The sequence below is a fragment of the Mesocricetus auratus genome, unplaced genomic scaffold, assembly GCF_017639785.1.
Source record: "Mesocricetus auratus isolate SY011 unplaced genomic scaffold, BCM_Maur_2.0 Super-Scaffold_100011, whole genome shotgun sequence".
Lineage (NCBI taxonomy): Eukaryota > Metazoa > Chordata > Mammalia > Rodentia > Cricetidae > Mesocricetus > Mesocricetus auratus.
The window spans coordinates 3,125,545-3,139,318 of NW_024429195.1; the positions used below are offsets into that span (position 1 = coordinate 3,125,545).

At 41.8% G+C, this 13,774-nt stretch overlaps 1 long non-coding RNA gene across 1 annotated transcript; it reads right to left on the bottom strand.

Annotated features, from left to right (window-relative positions):
* Positions 1-2,934: 2,934 nt before the first annotated feature.
* LOC121143153 lies at positions 2,935-12,958 on the bottom strand. The gene is made up of 3 exons (XR_005880281.1): positions 12,884-12,958; positions 8,783-8,969; positions 2,935-3,442 (listed from the first exon to the last, which is right to left on the bottom strand). It is a non-coding gene; the product is annotated as an uncharacterized LOC121143153 (long non-coding RNA).
* Positions 12,959-13,774: the final 816 nt, after the last annotated feature.

Below are 13,774 nucleotides of genomic sequence, written 5' to 3' on the forward strand. Positions count from 1 at the left end.
GTGAAACCATCATTTTAAAAAGAGTAATTTGGCGGGGTACTGGGGGAGAAGAGACAGGGCTGTGGTGGTACTATCACTTAGTTATCCTGTAGGGCATGGGGGCTGTACCACTGAAGAGCCTGCTGAGATAGAAACTGGCCTGTAGGGTGCAATATTGAGCTTTATCGCTTGTTGATGATTGGCTTTGCGTTTCAAGGGAGGGGTGCACTGTTCTGTTGTCCTAGATCCAGTGAGCCTTGGTATCTGGGCATGCCTTGATCTTTTTTTTTATAAGACTCATACACTTTGTCCTTTCTAGAGTGGCAACAGATTGCTGCTAGGCCCTTGTATTAGTTACTTTTCTCATAGCTTGGATAACACACCTGACAAAACTGACCGGAGGGAGGAAGGGTTTATTTTGCCTTACAGCTCAAGGGTACAGTACATCACGTCTGGGAAGTCACAACAGTAGGAGCTTGAGGTAGCCGGTCAGTGGATCTGCAGTCAGGAAACGCAGCTATGAACACAGGTGCTCAACTCATTTTTATTTTGTCCATTTTTGGACCTCAGTCTGTGGAATAGCACTGCCCACATTTGAGGGGAGTCCTCCCACCTCAGTTATCCTAATCAGTATAACTCCTCAGGGACACACTTGATGATTGCCACTTGGCTTGCCACTTGGGTGGTCCTAGATCCAGTCAAACTGACAATATGAGCCATCATAATACTTGAGCTATGTTTACATGAACAAATGTTTCTATTTTGTTCTTCTGGACCTAATTTTATTTGCATATGTCAAATATACCAATGGCCATGCAAGAGTGACTCTCTCATTCCACACCCCAAAGAGATATCTATTAGTGTTCAGGGACAAAGGACACCTGCATTTTAAAGGGGGCAAATGAAAAAGAATTAAGAAAATTTACACTTTAAGATACTATTGTGGAAAGGCCTGGAAACTTTAGTGTTATAGCTAAATATCCCAAAAAGTAAAGGTGAAAGGATCTCCTCTCTCTCACACACAGAGAGAGAGAGAGAGAGAGAGAGAGAGAGAGAGAGAGAGAGAGAGAGAGAGAGAGAGAGAGAGGGAGGGAGAGAGAGGGAGGGAGAGAGAGAAGCTACTTCTTAGGATTTTCTTTGACACTGAAATCTAAGTCACATTGGTATGTGTGTCACTATTTCTAACCTGGTAAATATTAATCAACTCAGTAGAGGAAAGAGTCAGGGATGCAAATTCTCACAGTAATGAGAGAATCTTAGTGTCCTGGCTAGTTTTATGTCAGCTTTACACAAGCTGGAATATTCAGAGAGGAGGGAGCCTCAACTGAGAAAGATCCAGTTGCAAGACATTTTCTTTTCTTTCTTTTGTGTTTTTATTAATTTAGTTGTACATCCTGACCACAGTTTCCCTTCTTGCTCTCCCCCATCTCCTCTTTCACACACCCCCCATCCATTTCTCCTTTGTTTCTGTTAGAAACGGGGAGGCCTCCCATGGGTATCAACAAAGCAGGGTATATCAAGTTGCAGTAAGATTAAGCACTTCCCCTTGAATTAGGGCTGGGCAAGGTGATCAGATATGAGAAATCAGTTCCCAAGAGCCAACCAAAGCTTTAAGGGACAGTCTCCTGTCCCATTGTTAGGAGTCCCACAAGCAGACCAAGCTACACAGCTGTCACTTGTGTGTAGAGGGCCTATGTCTGTCCCAGGCAGGCCCCTTGGTTGTTGGTTCAGACTCTGTGAGTTCCTATAAACCAGGTTAGTTTCTGTAGGGTTTTTGTGAAGTTCTTGTCCCCTCTGGTTCCTACAAACCCATCCTTCCTCTCTCTCTCTTCATCAGAATTCCCTGAGCTTAGCCTAATGTTTGGCTGTGGGTCTCTGCATCTGTTCCCATCAGTTACTGGATGAAGGTTCTCTGACGACAGTTGTGCTAGATACCAATCTGATTACAGGAGATGACCGGTTCAGGTCCCCTCTCTGCTACTGCTGGGAGTCTTAGCTGGAACCATCCATATAGAATTGTGGGATTTTTTTCCCTTGCATCGGGTTTCTACCTGACCCCTGACCCCCAAATATCCCCCCTTCCCAGTCATCTCTTAGTAATCTCCTCCTCCATACACCCCCTAACCAGATCCCTCTGGTTCCCATCTCTACCCACCCACAGTCCACCCAGGAGATCTCTTCTGTTTCCCCTTCCCAGGGAGACCCATGTGTCCCTCCCCACACCTTGTTACCTAGTGTCTCTGGGTCTGTGGATCGCTGCATGGTCATCTGATGAGAGAGGTCAATGCAATAAGGAATATAATATTTTTATTTACCAGAATAAGAACTTACACACAAAGGATGGAGAGTCAGAAGTGCATCCGTCTTCCGGAGGAGGAAGGAGAAGAAGAGAGAGTCATTTCTCTTTTACTTCCTTTTATCCTAAATTTCCTTATCCCCACCCCTAGGGCAGATAGCTTTATGGGGCTCATCCCTACAATTCCCCTTTTAGTCTAAATAGAAGATTTAAATTTGATACAAATTCAAACATATACAACAAATACACATAGAGGGTGATAAGTAAGTTATAATCAAGATCGGTGGGACTAGGAGTCCAGAAGGACTCTGGGAAGGAGAAACACAGGAGATTCAAGATGTAATCACCATGGGGTAGGAGCCCAGAACTATTCTCCGGTAAAAGACATACTTAGACTAACAATTATGGGATAATTACTTAAGTCAGAGCTAGCCAGTAAGAGACAAGCAAGGCCAACAGCTTCATAATTAATACAGCGTCTTGTGTGTTATTTGGGGACTACAACCTGGCAGAGCCCAGGCGACTGGCGGGTGATAAACCAAAGTGGCTAGCAAGGAAAAGCTTCTCTTTACAATCTACTTATATCCTATGCTAAACATATCCATTCCATCTAAATTCTAAACTTATCTGAAAGGGATGCTCAAGTCTGAACACCTCTTTCCAATCCCAACCCTAAAATAATTGAAAACTAACACTAACAGGTGTAAACTATCCTCTAATATCAATAGTAGGGTGAGGGGGCGTGGAATTCTCAAATTTACTTCCCGTTGAGGTGGGACGATGACAATTTCATGGGGACCTGTGGAAAAACAATGATAGTACAACAAGAGTCTTAAGTAGGTTACTTAGTCTCTGTTTGGCAGGAGATGCTTGGTTGAAGTTCTTGATTGGAGTTCTAATTTTGATTGAAGCTCTTATTTGAAGCTCTGGTCAGATTGTAGAAGATGTATCCTATCAGTTCCTTATTCTGGAGCTGTGTTGAGTGATGTAGTCCTAAACCCGTTTCAGGATGGTGTTTGTCTTTCCTTTTATGAGGTCTCCATACACATAGAGGCATACAGTAGAATGTGACCTTGTAGATGAACTGTCATCTTTCTTCCTCCTGAGGTTTCTTCTGTTCAGATAGACACTTGAATAACTTTGATGGACTCCAAAGTTTTTCTTCTCCTGTGGAAACAAAAGCAAAACCCTTTTCTCAGCATAACACATATCCTGGCTTCCAGACTGAGTCATAACATCTTTAAAATATACCAGTTGGTTTAGCTCAGAAGTTTTCTCTGTAGTCCAGTGTCTTTATGCAGCAGTTTGTCCTTTTTCATTAGCATTAAGAAAATTCAACATTAGTAAAGCATTATGTAACCTGTGTTTGGGGGTAATTGTTGCCCCTGGTTGTTTATAAAGCATTTCTTTTAGGGTTTCGTTAGATCTTTCAACTACTGCTTGTCCTGTGGGATTGTAAGGTATACCAGGCACAAGTTTTATATTATAATATTTGAAAAACTGTTCCAATTTGCTGGAGACACAAGCTGGAGCATTATCAGTTTTTATTTGTGCAGGCAAAACCATAACAGCCATAACCTCTAAGAGGTGTGTAATAACAGAATCAGCTTTTTCAGAGCTGAAGGCAGTAGCCCATTGGAAGCCTGAGAACATGTCTATGGTATGGTGTACATATTTCAAACTGCCAAATTCTGGGAAGTGAAATATGTCCATCTGCCAAATTTCATTTATGTGAATACCTTTGGGATTACTGCCTGCTGGTAACAGAGTTTGATTGTAGAATGAGGAAGTGAAGCAATTTTTTTGTACGATTTCCTTGGCTTGTTGCCAGAGGATAGAAAAATCCTTCTTTAAATCTTTGCTGTTAACATGGTGTTTCTTATGAAATTCTTAAGCTTCCAACAGAATACCTATTAATAATCAATCAATTTTATCATTGCCTTGTGCTAAAGGACCTTCCAGACCAATAGGGGATCTGATGTGTGTTATGTATATATAGGATGAGTTCTGTTTCTGATGGTTTCCTGTAGTTGTAAAAACAATGAGGTTAATTCAGTGCCATCATGAACAAATTCTGCTGTCTCAATATGCAAGACAACTCTCTTTGCATACTGAGAATCCGTGACTATATTTAGAGGCTCTGTAAAGTCTTTACGTACCATGAGAATGGCATACAACTCTACCTTTTGTACAGAGTTGTAAGGGCTTTGAACTACTTTACTTATATTTCCTGATTTATATCCTGTCTTACCTGATTTGTTTGCATCCGTGTAGAAGGTAAGAACTCCAGAAATAGGTGTTTGTCTCACAATACACAAAAGAATCCAAATTTTTTCTTTATGAATTTGATTCTCCCTGTTTTGGGATAGTTGTTACTAATAGTTCCCAAAAAGTTACTGCAAGCTATTTGCCAATACTCATTATTCTTCCTTCCATAAGGAGAAAATTTCCTCATGAGTTAAAGGTACAATAATTTCTGCTGGGTCTCTTCCAGTCAGTTGATGGAGTCTTAACTTACCTTTTAATATTAAATCAGAGATCTTTTCTATATATGTTATCAGTTTTTATTCTGTTTATATGGCAGAAATATCCATTCTAGTATTTTTTTTTTGGTTTTAATGTATTTTTTGGTTTCTCTGTATTGTTTTGGAGGCTGTTGGTCCAGCCTGGCCTCGAACTCACAGAGATTCTCCTGCCTCTGCCTCCCGAGTGCTGGGAGTAAAGGCGTGCGCTAACACCACCAGGCCCCATTCTAGTATTATGTCTTCCCTCTGCATTAATATTCCTGAGGGGTATTCTCTAGATGGTAAAATAACCAGCATGCAGTCCAGTTTTGGATCTACATGTTCCATGTGTGCTTCTAATATTATCTTTCTACCCATTCTAATTCTTTTTCAGCCTTAGTTGATAGTAGTCATAGACTATTTAGGTCCTTATCTCCTTTTAAAGCCATTTTCAGATGTTTTAAATCATGCTATTCTACTCCAATAATTGTCTGTGATTGAGAGATTTCTCCTAGTGGTTTTTGAAGATCATTAAGAGTCTGGTAACGATCTCTTCTGATCTGTACTTTCTGCGGTTTAATTTTCTGGTAGTCTATTTTATAAACAAAATAATTGCATTTTTTTTCTGGGGCAATTTGTAATCCCCAGTGAGGTAAAGTTTCCTTTACTGTTTCAAACATCTTTTCCATAGTATCTTCATTTGAATCAGACAGTAATATGTCGTCCATATAATGATATATTAATGATTGTGGAAATTGTTTACAAATTATTTCCAGAGGTTTATGCACATAATACTGATACAAAGTCAGGCTATTTAAAATACCTTGTGGCAACACCCTCCACTGAAATCTCTGTACTGGTTGAGAATTGTTATAGGTAGGTACAGTGAAGGCAAACTTTTATCTGCCTTTTTCTTGTAATGGTATGGTGAAGAAGCAATCTTTTAAATCTATGACTATAATTGGCCAATCCTTAGATATTAGAGAAGGTAGTGGCATCCCAGGTTGTAGAGAGCCCATAGGCTGAAATACCTTGTTAATGGCTCAGTAACCAATCTCCATTTCCCAGACTTCTTGATAACAAAAAACAGATGAATTCCACACACTAGTTGATTCTTCAACATGTCCAGCATCTAGCTTTTCCTGAACTAACTAATCTAAAGCCTCTAACTTCTCAGAGGTCATAGGCTATTGACCTACCCAGACAGGTTCATCTGTTAGCCATTTTAAGGGTAGAGCTTTTGGTTGCTCTGCAGGTTTGGCATTAGCATCCTGTTTCTGTATAGCCTGTATGTTTGGTTTCTGTTTTCTGTAATGCCTTACAATATTTCTTCTACTATCAAGAGCTTATCTATGATTCACATATGATACAGGAGGAATGTTAATTTGGGTAGTCCATTGCTGTAAAAAATCACGACCCCAGAGATTCATAGCAATATCTGTGACATATGGCCTCAAATCTCCTCTCTGCCCTTCTGGTCCAATACATTCTATCCATTGTTTCACATGAGATAAAGTCCCAATTCCTAGAAATTGAACATTTACTTCTTTTAAGAGCCAACCTACAGGCCAGTTTTTCTGAATTATTATTGTTACATCTGTTCCCGTATCTAGGACTCTGTGAAATACTTTTTTATTCACTTTTTAAAGGTAATTTAGTTCTGTCACCTTCTACAGAAGTTTGCCAGGATATACGTTTTTTTGTTTCCTCAAGTATCAACAAGCTCCTCCTCAATAACTAATCTGTTATCCACAGTGCCATTAGTCTTTACAATAGGCTGTGGATTTTCTAATTGTCCGGAGGGAGGCTGTCCTCCATTGTTACTGGGAAAGACTGAACCACCTTTGATCTGGGGGCCTCTACAATGCCCCTGGACCCGTTTCCCAGCTGCAAAGGCTTACCTTATCTGTCTGTGGTCAACCAGCATTCCTTGGTTCAGTGTGTGTCTTTGCTGCACCTCTTGCATAGACCAGAAGGCTGAGGCCTTCTGTTTGAAGCATTTCTGGTAGAAGCATTATTTCTTGGAATGCTTTGTCTACAGTTCCTACACAAATGTCCTAGTCTACCACAATTAAAACATCTAGGGTTTTGACGTCTTTTGAAACTTCTGGAGATTGCTTCCCCAATGCAGGTCTGTATCTCCTCATGGTTAGGCCATTTTTCATCTTGATTCATCTTAAATCCTTTAGAAATGGCCTCTCCTACCCAGGTTCCTGTCTCTGCATCATCATACTCAATATAAGCTGTATACAAGACCCATTCCTCCAATGGTGCTGATCTGATCTTTAATGGCCACAGCATCTGTTTGTATTGTGTGTTTGCATTCTCATAGGCCAAAGATTCTGTAAGAAGTCACCTGTTTGGATCAGTTATCTTTAAGTCTATTGCTTTGTATAATCTTTGTAAGACTTCAGACAATCCTTCTTTGGATGCTGTATCACTTTTGAATATGATTCAAGTTTTTCTCCTGGTTCACGAACCTTATTCGAAGCATTCAGTGCCGTTTTTCTGCATAAATGAAATGTATGCTGATCATAACCAGCTTGGATCTGTGGGTCAGAAAATTCTCCCTTCCCAATAATCTTACTTTGGGAAGCTTCAAAACTGTACTTCAAACCTTGAAGTTCAAGGATCTTGGCTTCCTGTCTCCACAAAGCTTTCCATTGTATTTGAGAAGACTGGTCCAGCACCGCTGATATTCAATAATGCCAATCTGAGGGAGTGATTTTATTTTTTTCTGCCCAGGTGCTTAATAACTCTTTAATGTAAGGGCTGTGGACCCCATAAGCCACCATAGGTTTTTAATTTCCTTCAATTCTTTTATGGTAATAGGTCCCCATTTATGTGTAGAGGAACCAGTTTGGTCCTCTGTGATGCTAGACTTCCTGTCATAGTTACTGGAAAAGCCACCCTAGGAAGGCCTCTTGGCCATCTAGTAGCTATGCTTCTTTCATTTCCAAGTAGCCTAGCATCTAATGCCTCAGCGTCTGATGTTTCAGATGGTGAACCTTCTAAAGATTAAAATTTTGTGACCATGTCATCTCTGAGGTCTTGGATTTCTTGAATTAAAAATTGTTCCAATTAAATACTCTCCTTGAACTGTTCAGTTAGGTGTGATTCCAAGCTTCTCATACCATCATTTCTAAAGGCTCTAAAGGCATCTATCTTGCATTCCAGAAAACATAGTCGGTCTGCTAGATGGTCATTGTTGTCAGACACAGATTGAATTCACCCTGCTAATTTGGAAAGTTCCTCTGGTCTAGCCTCTATCTTAGCCATAAATGCAGTGGACATTGAATTAAATGTGTCTTGAAGGTTGTTCTGATTAAATTCCAAATTATCCACTTGGTAACTAAGTCCCCTTTCTCCTGATTTTTTACTATAATTTTTGAATCATTTGTACAATTTATCTACTATCTGTCTGTTTGCCATGCGATTACATGTATTAACACACTAATCATGAGCATGGTGCACAAATACATATGAAAAATATCCTAACTGTCCATTACTGAAAAACCCATGACGTTGGTAACAAAATCTCTAAAATCCTGCAGTGTTAAGTTACCTGCCATGTTATAATTAGATGTTCTTACCACAAATTAGTAATTCTTGAAATGGAAAAATCACCTCTAGTTAGTTTTTGTCTATGAAATTAAAATACCTGTAGTTACCACGTTTGGCCATCAGATGGCGGAGGTGTACCGCCAAACACGGCTTCTCCGTGTTTCTAAAAGAAACTGTGAAAGCTTAGTGCACAGATTTGGGGACAAAGAGGGCTTGGGGAAGTTGAGGGACATGCAGCGCTGTAGCAGAACTTGCGGTGGCTGTAGTAGCCGCTAAGCCAACGGGAGGGAGAAGCGGGAAAGCACAGATTTTTGGGTCGCTGATGGCTGGGAGCACGCGGTGGAAGCTGCAGGCTTGGGCTCAGACTCCTAAAGTGGGGAGATGAATGGCGCAGTTTCTGGTGGCCAGGGAAGCCGCTGGAATGCCGATGAGCACTGACCTCAGTTCCCGCTGGCTGCTCTGCACGGTTTTGGCACACACCACAGAGGGCTGATGTTCTTTGGCCGGGCTGTGGCGCAGTGGGCGCTTGGGCGTGCAGGTGGGGGGTGGCACTCACCTCGGGGACTGAGTCAGCTGGCTGGCCTCTGGTCATAGAGGCTTGGGTTTTAAATCACTTCTGCCACCAGCTGTTGAGAAAGGTCAATGCAATAGTGAATGCAGTGTTTTTATTTACCAGAATAAGAACTTACACACAAAGGACGGAGGGTCAGAAGCATGCCTGTTTTCCGGAGGAAGAAGGAGAAGAAGAGAGAGTCGTTTCTCTTTCACTTCCTTTTATCCTAAATTTCCCTAACCCCGCCCCTTGGGCTGATAGCTTTATGGGGCTCATCCCTACAGTAATCCTTTACTTTAGGACTAATATCCACTTATGAGTGAGTCTGCACCATGTTTATCTTTCAGGGTCTGGGCTACCTCACTAGGGATGATTTTTTTTTTCTAATTTCATCCATTTGCCTTCAACTCTCCTACTGCCATTGTTTTTAACACCTGAGTGGCACTCCATCGTGTAAACATACCACATTTTCTTTATCTATTCTTCAGTTGAGGGTCGTCTAGGTTGCTTCCAGGTTCTGACTATTATGAATAAAGCTGCTATGAATATGGTTTTGAGCAAGTGTCTTTGTGGTATGATAAAGTATCCTTTGGGTATGTGCCCAAAACTAGAATCACTGGGTCTTGAAACAGATTGATTCCTACTTTTCTGAGAAATTGCCATGCTGATTTCTAAATTGGCTGTCCAAGTTTGCACTCCTATCAGCGATGGAGGAGTGCTCCCACCAGACATTTTCTTAATGAGTGATTGATGGGGGAAGACCTAGACCATCCTGGGTGGTGTCATCCCTGGACAGGTGGGTCCTGGCTTCTATAAGAAAGCAGGCTGTTACAAGATAACTCAAAAAAATCAGTAGCTCTACTATATATAGACAATAAATAGGCTGAGAAAGAAATCAGAGACGTATCATCATCCTTTACAATAGCCCCAAACAACACAAAATATTTGGGGTAACCAAGCAAACAAGTGAAAGACCTGTATAACAAGAACTTTGAGTCATTAAGAAAACAAATTAAGCAAGATATCAGAAAATGATAAGATTTCCCATGCTCTTGGATAGATAAGATCAACAAAGTAAAAATGGCAATCTTGCCAAAAACAATCCAGAGATTCAATGCAGTCTCCATCAAAATACCAGCACAATTCTTCACAGACCTTGAAAGGCCAATAATCAACTTTCTTTGGAAAAACCAAAGACCCAGGATAGCCAAAACATCCCTGTACAATAAAGGAACTACCGGAGGCGTCACCATCCCTGACTTCAAGCTCTGCTATAGAGCTATAGTCCTGAAAACAGCTTGCTATTGGCACAAAAACAGACAGGTAGACCAATGGAAACGAATCTAAGGCTCTGATATCAACCCTCACACCTTTGAACACCTGATCTTTGACAAAGAAGCTAAAACTATACAATGGAAAAAAGAAAGCATCTTCAACAAATGGTGCTGGAGTAACTGGATGCTGGCATGTAAAAGACAACAGATAGATACATGTCTATTGACATGCACAAAACTTAAGTCCAAATGGATCAAAGACCTCAACATAAATCCAGCCACACTGAACCTCTTAGAAGAGAAAGTGGGAGTTGCCCTTGAACAAATTGGTATAGGAGACTGCTTGCTGAACATAACACAAGTAGCACAGACACTGAGATCAAAAATTAATACATGGGACCTCCTGACACTGAGAAGATTCTGTAAGGCAAAGGACACAGTCAACAAGACAAAACAGCAATCCACAGAATGGGAAAAGATATTCACCGACCCCACATCTGACAGAGGGCTGATCTCCAAAATATACAATGAACTCAAGAAGTTAGTCACCAAAACACCAAAGGTTCCAATTAAAAAGTGGGGTACAGAACTAAATAGAGAATTCCCAATAGAGGAATCTAAAATGGCTGAAAGACACTTAAGAAAGTGTCTTAAGAAATGCAAATCAAAACAACTCTTGCACCTGTCAGAATGGCTAAAATAAAAAACACCAATGACAGTTTATGCTGGAGAGGATGTGGAGAAAGGGGAACACTCCTCCACTGCTGGTGGGAGTGCACACTTGTACAGCCACTTTGGAAATCAGTGTGGCGGTTTCTCAGGAAAATGAGAATCAGTCTACCTCAAGATGCAGCAATTCCACTCTTAGTCATATACCCAAAGATGCACATTCATACAATAAGGACGTCTGTAATAGCTAGAAACTGAAAGCAACCTAGATGCCCCTCAACTGAAGAATGGATACAGAAAATGTGGCGCATTTACACAATGGAGTACTACTTAGTGGAAAAAAACAATGGAATCTTGAAATTCGAAGGCAAATGGATGGCACTAGAAGAAGCCATCCTGAGTGAGGTAACCCAGTCACAAAAAGACAAACATGGTATGTAGTCAATCACATGTGGATATTAGACTTAGAGCAAAGGTTAACCCGCCTACAATCCATACCACCAGAGAAGCTAGGAAACAAGGAGGACTGTAAGGGAGACATACATGGTCTCCAGAGAAGGGGAAAGAGACAAGATCTCTTGAGCTAATTGGGAGCATGGGGGGAGGGGAGAGGGAACTAGGAGAAAGAGGAGGGAAGAAAAGGAAGGGGGAGGAGAACATGGGAGACCAGGAGACCAAGGGAAGAATAAAGGAGAACAAGAAAGGAGCTATCTTAATAGAGAGAGCCAGTATAGGTTTAAAGAGAAATCTAGCACTAGGGAAATATCCAGAGATCTACAAGAATGATGCCAACTAAGTATCTAAGCAATAGTGGAGAGGCTACCTTAAATTCCCTTTCCCTATAATGAGAAAGATGACTACATTAAATGCCATCCTAGAGCCTTCATCCAATAGCTGATGAAAGCAGAAGCAGACATCCACAGCTAAGCCCTGTGCCGTACTCCTGGAATCCAGTTGCAGAGAGGGAGAGTGAGGAGTAAACTGTTCAAGATCAGGCTGGGGAAACCCACAGAAAAGCTAACCTGAACAAGGGGGAGCTCATGGAACCCGGTCTGATAGCTGAGGAACCAGCACAGGACCAAATCAGGTCCTCTGAATGTGGGAGTCAGTTAGGAGGCCTGGGCAGTCTATGGGGCCTCTGGTAGTGGAACCAGTATTTATCCCTAGTGTATGAATAGACTTTGGGAGCACATTTGCCATAAAGGGATACTATCTCAGCCTAGACACACAGGGGATGGCCTAGGCCCTGCCCCAAATGATGTGACTGACTTTGATGATACCACATAGAAGGCTTCACCCTTCCTGGGGAGCAGAAGAGAGATGGGATAGGGGTTGGTGGGAGGCATGGGAGGATGGGAGGGAGAGGGAACTTGAATTGATATGTAAAATAAGATTGTTTCTAATTTAAATAAAAGAAAAAAGAAAAAGAAGAAAGTAGGCTGATTGGAGAGATGGCTCAACAGTTAAGAGCATTGGTTGCTCTTCCAGAGTTCCTTACTTAATTCTCAGCAACCACATGGTGACTCACTATCCCTATAGTGGGATTTGATGCACTCTTCTGGTAGACAGAACACTCATATCTAAAAAAAACAAACAAACACACACACACACACACACACCCCACAAAAATACATATAAGAAAGCAGGCTAAGGAGGCCACGATGAGAAAGCCAGTCAGCAGCACCCCACTACGGCCTCTGCACCAAATCCTGCATCCAGTTTCCTGCCCTGTTTGAGGTCGTGTCCTCCCTTTCTTCAGATGAACAGTGCTGTGGACGCGTAAGCTAAACAAACCCTTTCCTCCCCAACTTGCTTTTGGTCATGGTCAGCAATAGTAACTCTAACTAAGGCTGTTACACTACCCCACACATCTTATCACCTGATGCCTGGTAGGATGCAGCCAGTCTCCAAGGACAGATGCTGCTTATCTGTCTGTCATTTCTCCTCAGGAAAATGCTGGTCACCAAGGTGACCATCACATTGTCTACAGTTCATCCTCAGTCCCAAGCATGCGTGGCAGAATTTTACTTAGAGAAAATCGTACATGTGGTAGAAAGGAGAATTTGGGTATTTCTTCCAGTTGCCTCAGCTGCACAGGGGCCAGTGTGCTCCTCTCTAGAGCCCAAGATATCCATAAATGGTGACTGTCAGGCTGCAAAGATACATGACCTCGCCTGCTATTATGGGCTTTGTTATCCTGTTGTGATGTTAGTTTGAACCATCACAATCTAGAATCACCTGGGAAGGGCACTTCAATGAGGGCTTATTTGAATTGGGTTGACCTGTGAGCATGTCTGTGGGAGATTGTCATGATTGATTCCTGAGGTGGGAAGGCATACCCTGAATGTAGGTGGCACCATTCCATAGCCAGGGCCCTGCTCTACTTATAAAAGAATGAACTGAGCACTAGCAGGCATACATGACTCTACTACTCTCTTCTTTTGACATACCTAGAAAGAGGTAACCTCAATTGAGTAAATGCCTCCAGCTGATTGGCCTATGGGTCATGTCTGTGGGAGCATTATCTTGATTTCTAATAGATGCAGGAGAGCCAACTTCTATTAGAATACCATGCAGGCAGAATCCCAGGGCCTGGGCTACATAAAAAGGTAGTTAGTATAAACCTAGGAACAAGCCAATAACAGCATTTCTCTGCAGTATCTGCTTTGGTTCCAGTTTCCAGGTTCTTGTCTTGAGCTCCTACTTTGGATTCTCTAGATGATGAACAGTAACCTGTAAGCCAAATATGCCCCCATGCCACTGCCTTTGGTCATGGTGTTTATTACAGCAACAGACATCAAACTAGAACACAATAAGCAGCAACTGTGACCCAAAATAAACCCTTTCTCCCCTATATTGCCTTTGCGAGGATGTGTTTTCCATAGCAACCAGACAGGCAACTAATACACCGGGCTTCCTCCTGGGTTACTCAAGC